The sequence below is a fragment of the Gymnoscopelus microlampas genome, assembly GCF_963454915.1.
Source record: "Gymnoscopelus microlampas genome assembly, chromosome: 10".
NCBI lineage: Eukaryota > Metazoa > Chordata > Actinopteri > Myctophiformes > Myctophidae > Gymnoscopelus > Gymnoscopelus microlampas.
This window is the reverse complement of record NC_139947.1, coordinates 6,237,667-6,244,769: the sequence shown is the minus strand read 5'-3', so window position 1 is coordinate 6,244,769 and position 7,103 is coordinate 6,237,667.

The following is a 7,103-nucleotide window of genomic DNA, read 5'->3' as shown; positions in this document are numbered from 1 at the left end:
ACAATATTTATTTATTATGACTGTGTGTATATTATAGGTATAGCATAGAGTTAAAGGTGTATAGTGCGTATATTGTTGGTCATATGCCTCTATTTATGAGGAACACTGCCTCACACTTTATTTTGAATAACATGAATTTTGTGCAAAAGTGAAATCAATTTGTACATACATTAAATAATACTTTTCATCATGTATTTTCACAGGATTCCGTTTTTTAAGCTTCAGTGTATCTCTTACTTTGTGTGGACTGTGTTTTCCAAACAGTTTCCTTCCCGGGCTGATTAGAGTTGAAGAATTCCTGGACTCCGAGCTGACAGGATCCTTAAAGATACCATGGTTGTTTATAGACTTATTTATTTTATTGTATGAATATTGGTCTGGATACCAGAGTGAAACAGGCGTGATGTAGTTTCACCTTTAGGCCACAAGAGGGCAGCTGAAGTCTGACCCAACCATGACCCAGCACTGCAGAATGTGAAGAAATAAGCTCAGATGTTGATGTATCATGTTCACTTTTATACAGTGGTGGACAATTTGACAAACATATGGACGCCAAGTGTGGTTAACATATATTTTGAATTAAAATGATAAATTGTGATGTGATTAACAATAACTTTAGTTTTCAGCTTCACCCATCTGAGTGCTGTGCGGAAGGGGGATCAGTTAGGGGTTAAGTGTCTTGTTCAGGGACATTTTGACACTAAAGCCCTACTAAAAAAACAAGAAACAAAATAGAAGATGTACAAGCTCACAACTCATCACAGTGAGCTTGTAAGCTGCTATCTTCACTATTATTTATATTTTATTTACATTTCTGAAAAATATTTTTTCTTTAAATACGGCATGCTTTGATATTAAAAAGAAAATGTGCTTTTGAATACTTTCATTTGTAGTTGAGTAATGTTTCACCAGGAGAATCTGTACTTTGACTCAATAGGCTCTATGCACAGCAGGCAGCAGCCATATTGGGAATGAATCTGGCCTCTTCCTTACTTCCTTCACAGGTGTTACCAATGATACTAATTAAGGCTCTGTTCCATTTAGTGTGGCATAGTGGTTGTCTTATTTTCAAGGACCCCCATAACTCTGAGAGTGTACAAATTTGTACACTCTCAGAGTTACACACCCACCATAAGGGGCCATTTGGGAACCAAAATGGAGTGTTTCTAGTGAGCCAACATGCACGATATCAGCACCCTGACCAGAACAGAGCCTTCATTAGTATCATTGGTAACACCTGTGAAGGAAGTAAGAAGAGGCACAATTTCTTTCCAATATGGCTGCTGTGCATAGAGCCTATTACTGGGGTAGAGTATACTTTAGTTCACCACTGCTGCCAGTAGAGCCTCATTTTGAAGCATATAGTGATGTCCAGCAACCTTCACATTCCAGCAAAATGTCAGCCTCTGTGGACATTTTTAAGAACCACTTACAAACACATTTTATAAGGCATGTGATACCACAGAATATGTTCATCATTTTTCTTATTTAACAGTCTTATAGCCTGGGGGAGGAAACTGTTCTTCAGTCTGCTTGTGCCCAAGGCCCACTGAGCTATCTCTGCTCTGGGAAACCTTTAACGCCTACTTGAGAGGGCAGATTATCTACCATTACGTTCTATACATAAATCACAAATATCTAGACAGATGGAACAATGGAAGCTCATTTCAGAGGCTGATAGAGTTCATGCTGTTTACCACAACTGGGTGTGCAGAATTCAGGGCCAGCAACTATAAGAGCTGCCTGACCCATTCTTCTTTTATCTACTGTACTTTGCCTTTAGTAGATAAAGGCAAAGCAGATATCGTCGCTTTGATTAATTGATTGAATATTTTATTAGACAGAAATGTAAAAATATCACAAGTACAGTCAAACACTTTGTCTAAAAAGGTCCTAGGTATTCAATTCATCAACATATAAAATAGCACCAAACATTCAATATCATCACAAATATAAAACACTATTATGTACAGAGTAGGAAAAAGGGGGGGTCCATCGAATCCACTGTGGTGCAACCAGCTTTGTCGGGCGTCTATACGAACACAATGCCCGTGTTTGGTTCGGGGGAGGGAAGCTGGGCAGGGAGGGTGATATTGGTCATTGCATGTACTGCTACGGGCTGGGCGGCACCTGTCAGTGGGGAGTGTTGGGCGGGAGGAGTAGGACGAAGGCTCTACGTCCTCCCGGTGGTGGCCTCCTCACTGGTAGGTGAGTCAGTAGGATACAACAGCAGTGACAGCACAGAAATGTGTGTGGGGAGGAATCAATGGGTTCTATGCACAGCAGCCATTTTGGAGAAAAATTGGGCCTCTTCTTACTTCCTTCACAGGTGTTACCAATGATACTAATGAAGTCTCTGTTCCATTCTGGTCAAACAGAGTCAGGGTGCTGATATTGTGCATGTTGGCTCACTGGAAACACTACACCAGTGGGTCTCAAAGTGTGGTCCAGGGACCCTCATGGTTCCTTGAGGGGGTTCCAAATGGCCCTTACGGGTGTGTAACTCTGAGAGTGTGCATTTGTACACTCTCAGAGTTATGGTGGTCCTTGAAATGAAAAGGTTTGAGAATCACTGTGCTACACTAAATGGAACAGAGCCTTAATTAGTATCATTGGTAACACCTGTGAAGGAAGAAAGGAAGAGGCCCAATTTCTTTCCAATATGGCTGCTGTGCATAGAGCCTATTGGCAGAACAACAACGCACAAAAGAAGTGAAAATAACGGATCTACAAGCTCACATATCATGTGTTGCGATGAGCTGAGAAATAAAGTGAAGGTGGTTAAGTGTGTCTGTGGGTTTTATAAATATTTAACCAATGAAAAGTATTCACAAGAGCTTGTGACTAAATAACAACACATGGAACATTGGAAACACTGGTTCCTTTTTCCATTTCCTGAAAAGCAACGGTTTTGGACATACAAGGTTCGATCAAGGGTGAGATATCAGGGTGAGATGCCAGTAAAGTTCTCACACACAGTCTGTCAGGCAGAAACCTTGCATAACTCTTTGTGATTTTTGGTCACTGTACAAGAGTCTCACACAAAAGTAGTGAAAATATTTAACCAATTTCTAAATATTTTTAAAATAATAATAAAAAAGGAACGGCTTTGGAGGCCATACTGTACAAGGTTTCCACCCGACAGCAACGATACACTGTATTTGCCACTCATGTCAGCTCAAGTTAACTCAGGTTCATTAACTGAGCCTTTGGATAATGAACAGAACATTCCCTGACTTTTATTCTAATGTTGTGAATCCCCTGCTGATCTGGGTTTAATGGGTACTTTCTTTCTTTTTTTCAAGGCCTGGACATTCCGTCTGTGAATGAAGATTCAAGGGCATTCCTAGGTAACCGCATTACCCTCTGCAGCCTCCACTCTGCAATGTACACATATTAACCACTTGAAGCCTAGCTTCCCTATTCTGGACACGTCAATACAGGCAAACATTGTGCGAAAATAGCCGATCTACAAGCTCACAGCGACCTGTTGTGAGCTTCTAAATCGGCTATTTAAAAAAATAAGCCAATTATTTTTTACCACTTTTTGAGTGTTTGTAACAGACTCCTATAAACGGCCTGCAAAAAAAGGGAGGAGTTAGGGCCTTATAAGGCATTAAATGGGAGGAGTAAGGGGCGTGCACTCACGTTCATATTTATATCCCTTGGAAAGGGGGCGTGTCTTTAAAAAAAGACGAGGCCCAGCCCAGGCAGAGTGGAGAAATGAATTGTATTTGGCTGCGGACCCCCATCTCAAAACATTTTGTGCCAGGGATTTTTACAAACATAGCAGATCTACAAGCTCATAGAGACAGACGGGGACTACAAATTTCACGCCCACTATTGAGACAGCGCTGCTACTCGAGGTCCGTTAGAACGATGAACTGCAGCTTTTAATGCAATCTCTATGAGAGGCATTGTAAAATACCGTAATTTCACTGGTTAACTACTGAGGCTTTAGTAATATTTTTTTTGTGTTCTAATAAACTGTCCCATTTGTTTAATTTATCCTTTTTAATGTCCCATATCTGTCAACTCGATATACTACCCACAATATACTATAATATACTCCATCAGTGTGTCAAAAGTTCTAGCATCTGAAATCTAAAGTTTAAGTGGCCGCATGGTATACGTCACGGACGTATCCCTTGAGGTTCTCAATATATTATTATATTGAAATATTTTCAAATATCTCATGTGTCATTTTTATAGGCTATTTATTTTGGACTATTATCCAAACAGCTTCTCGCAACACTATTTGTATATTAATACTATCCTGGAGAATTCACTAAGTAGTTGAAAATGTCGGGATATGTCACTCCTCCATTTATTTGGGGTTTTTGTTACTTTAATTCGGTTAATTCGGTGGAGTAGTATGTAGAATGGATGCATTATATATGTGTGTGTGTGTGTGGAAAATACTGGATACAGTAGGCAGGCTATAGACAGGTTTCCTGTTAGTAAACATGAGGATATGACCGTGCAGATCCGGGGGTAGCCTATAGAGGGCGCCATTACCCGCAGCAGCTCTGGTCAAATGTCCATTCATAAAAGAAATGATCTTCACCGGGTTTAATGAAAGTAGATTAAATTATGCAGTTTGTAATAGGCTACCTTGTTTACTCAATAAAAATGATTTGTCGGAAGTTGGATCTGTTTGTATATAATAGCAGCATTATGCCTATTATGCCTATAATAGCAGAATTATGGCTATCTAACTCCCGAACATAACAACAGAGTGAACGGCGCAACAATTCGTTTTCCCCGAGCATGCGCAGATTGCGCATTCTGCTCTGTGATGACGTCGCGCGGAAATCCGTCTATAGACCGGATAAGGCTTTGACAGCCACCACAGGCACTGTCTGCAGTGTGGATAGTAGAGCAGAAGCTCTCAATGTTTTATAAACAACTAAATATACAATAACAGTATACAGAAGTATAAATATACTTTATACTTCTATTTCACCACATCTCACATGCAAATATTGTACTTTTTACTCCACTACTTACTCCACAATTATATGACAGCTTTAGTTACTTTGCAGATTTAGATTGTTAAAACATACATTAACAAATTAAGCCCTGTATTATACTTTGGCTATTTGACAATAGCAGATCTACAAGCTCAGTCAGAACACATCGTACCACAACGCATTGTAAGCTTGTAGACATGCTATTTTCTAAAGAAAAGTTTGACAAAATGTTGAAAACATTATTTTGAAGCCAATACCTTGGGACTTTTACTCAAGTAAAAATGTGAAAATAGGCCTTTTCCTTGCAACAGAGTATTTTTGACATGGTATTGCTACTTTTATTTAAGTTTAAAAAAATCTGTGAATACTTCTTCCACACTTGCCAGAGACCTCTGTGGTGTGTCCATGCGTTCAAAATGTGACCTCAATTCAGTAAGCAACATGACAGGGGTTGACACAAACAGTTGGCCGAAGGCCCATGGCCAGTGGTGGAAAAATTACTACATTTCTCTACTTAAGTAAAAGTATCAATACTGCAATGTAGAAACACTCTGTTACAAGTAAAAGTCCGGTGATCAAAATTTACTTGAGTGAAAGTACCAAAAGTAAAAGTACTCACTATGCAGAGTGTCCCGTTTCACAAGGTATCATATGTATACAATGTATTGAAATCTTTTGAAAATAGCAGCTCTACAAGCTCCCAGCGACGCCTTGTGAGTACAGTACAGTACTTGAGTAAATTTACTTTACACCACTGCCCGTGGCAAGTAAATAAAACGTTCAGGCAAGTGGAGTTTCATGCTTTCCGGTTGCCCGACGGGCAAGTGCATTCCGTCTTCATTAAATGACGTACAATGCTACCTTTTTACAACTAGCAGTTGCACTCATTCTGCGTTTTCAAAGTGACTGTCGCCACTCTGCAGTTATCGACTGGATTTAACATTAATTTGTTCTACACGTGCACATTTTACCTACTGTATAATTTTATAATGGACGATTTACTTTTCGGGCAAGTGGGCATTGATTGATTGATTGAATGGGATAGTTCACCCCCAAAATGACTTTCTTTCTATCGATTAGTCACCCTATGGAGACTTCAATTCATGGATATTTTCTACTTTTTGTCGCATTCCTAAGCCAAAAATGTTATGAACGGCAGCGGTTCCGGTAGGAGACACAAAGAGTCTCTTTGTGTCTCCTACCGGAACCGCATGCCTACTGGTCCGCTGGTCATCAAATTATTGGCTTAGGAATGCGACAAAAAGTAGTCCATGAATTAAGTCTCCATGGGGTGACTGATCGATAGAAAAAAAATATTATATATTTTTGGGAGTAAACTATCCCTTTAAACCCAAGAAAGCTGATGGCGTGTTTCCATTGGGGTTCTTTGCACTCAATTCATCGAAACATTTAATGACAGACAAAATATACACTACTATGGAAAACATTATATGAAAGGCATGACCTTTGGGCAAGTAGAACATGACCTGGACTTGCCCGAGGGGCAAGTGCCTCTGAGACCTTAGTGTCAACCCCTGAACATGGGCTTGTCCCCATGACTGTTTAGGCTCCAATTACTGACAATCACCTGTTCTCTCAGCCTGCCTAATGGATAATTCATTTAACCACTTACTGTATGTCCTAGTTTATACTTCATCGTACGATGGGTGTCTCTCTGTGTTCACTGCGGTCTGATGAACAGCGTGTAGCTTGAAACGTCACTGATTTTTCTGGTGCAATGAAAGCACTTTATCATTGGAGCCCTAGTGGTTCCCAAACTTTTGAACTCAAGACCCAAAAGAGAATTTAGACGTTTGCCCGGGACCCAAACTGGTGAAAATAGCAGATCTGCAAGCTCACAACGCACCGTGTTGTGTTTCTTTTTTAAAGGTATTTATGGGAATTATTAGATTTTATTTTATTTTATTTATGAAATACTTGTTGGAAAATGTTGGAATTGTTTTTAATTGATGAAAAGTTGTGATTTTTAATCAATTTATTTTTTGAAAACCGGCAAAATTTGTATTTATTAAATATAGTATAATAATTAAATATTCAAATATTCTTTGACACAGAATCAAATGTTTTATGGTCATGATTCACCAGGAGCCTGGATGGCTTGGTTCCAGG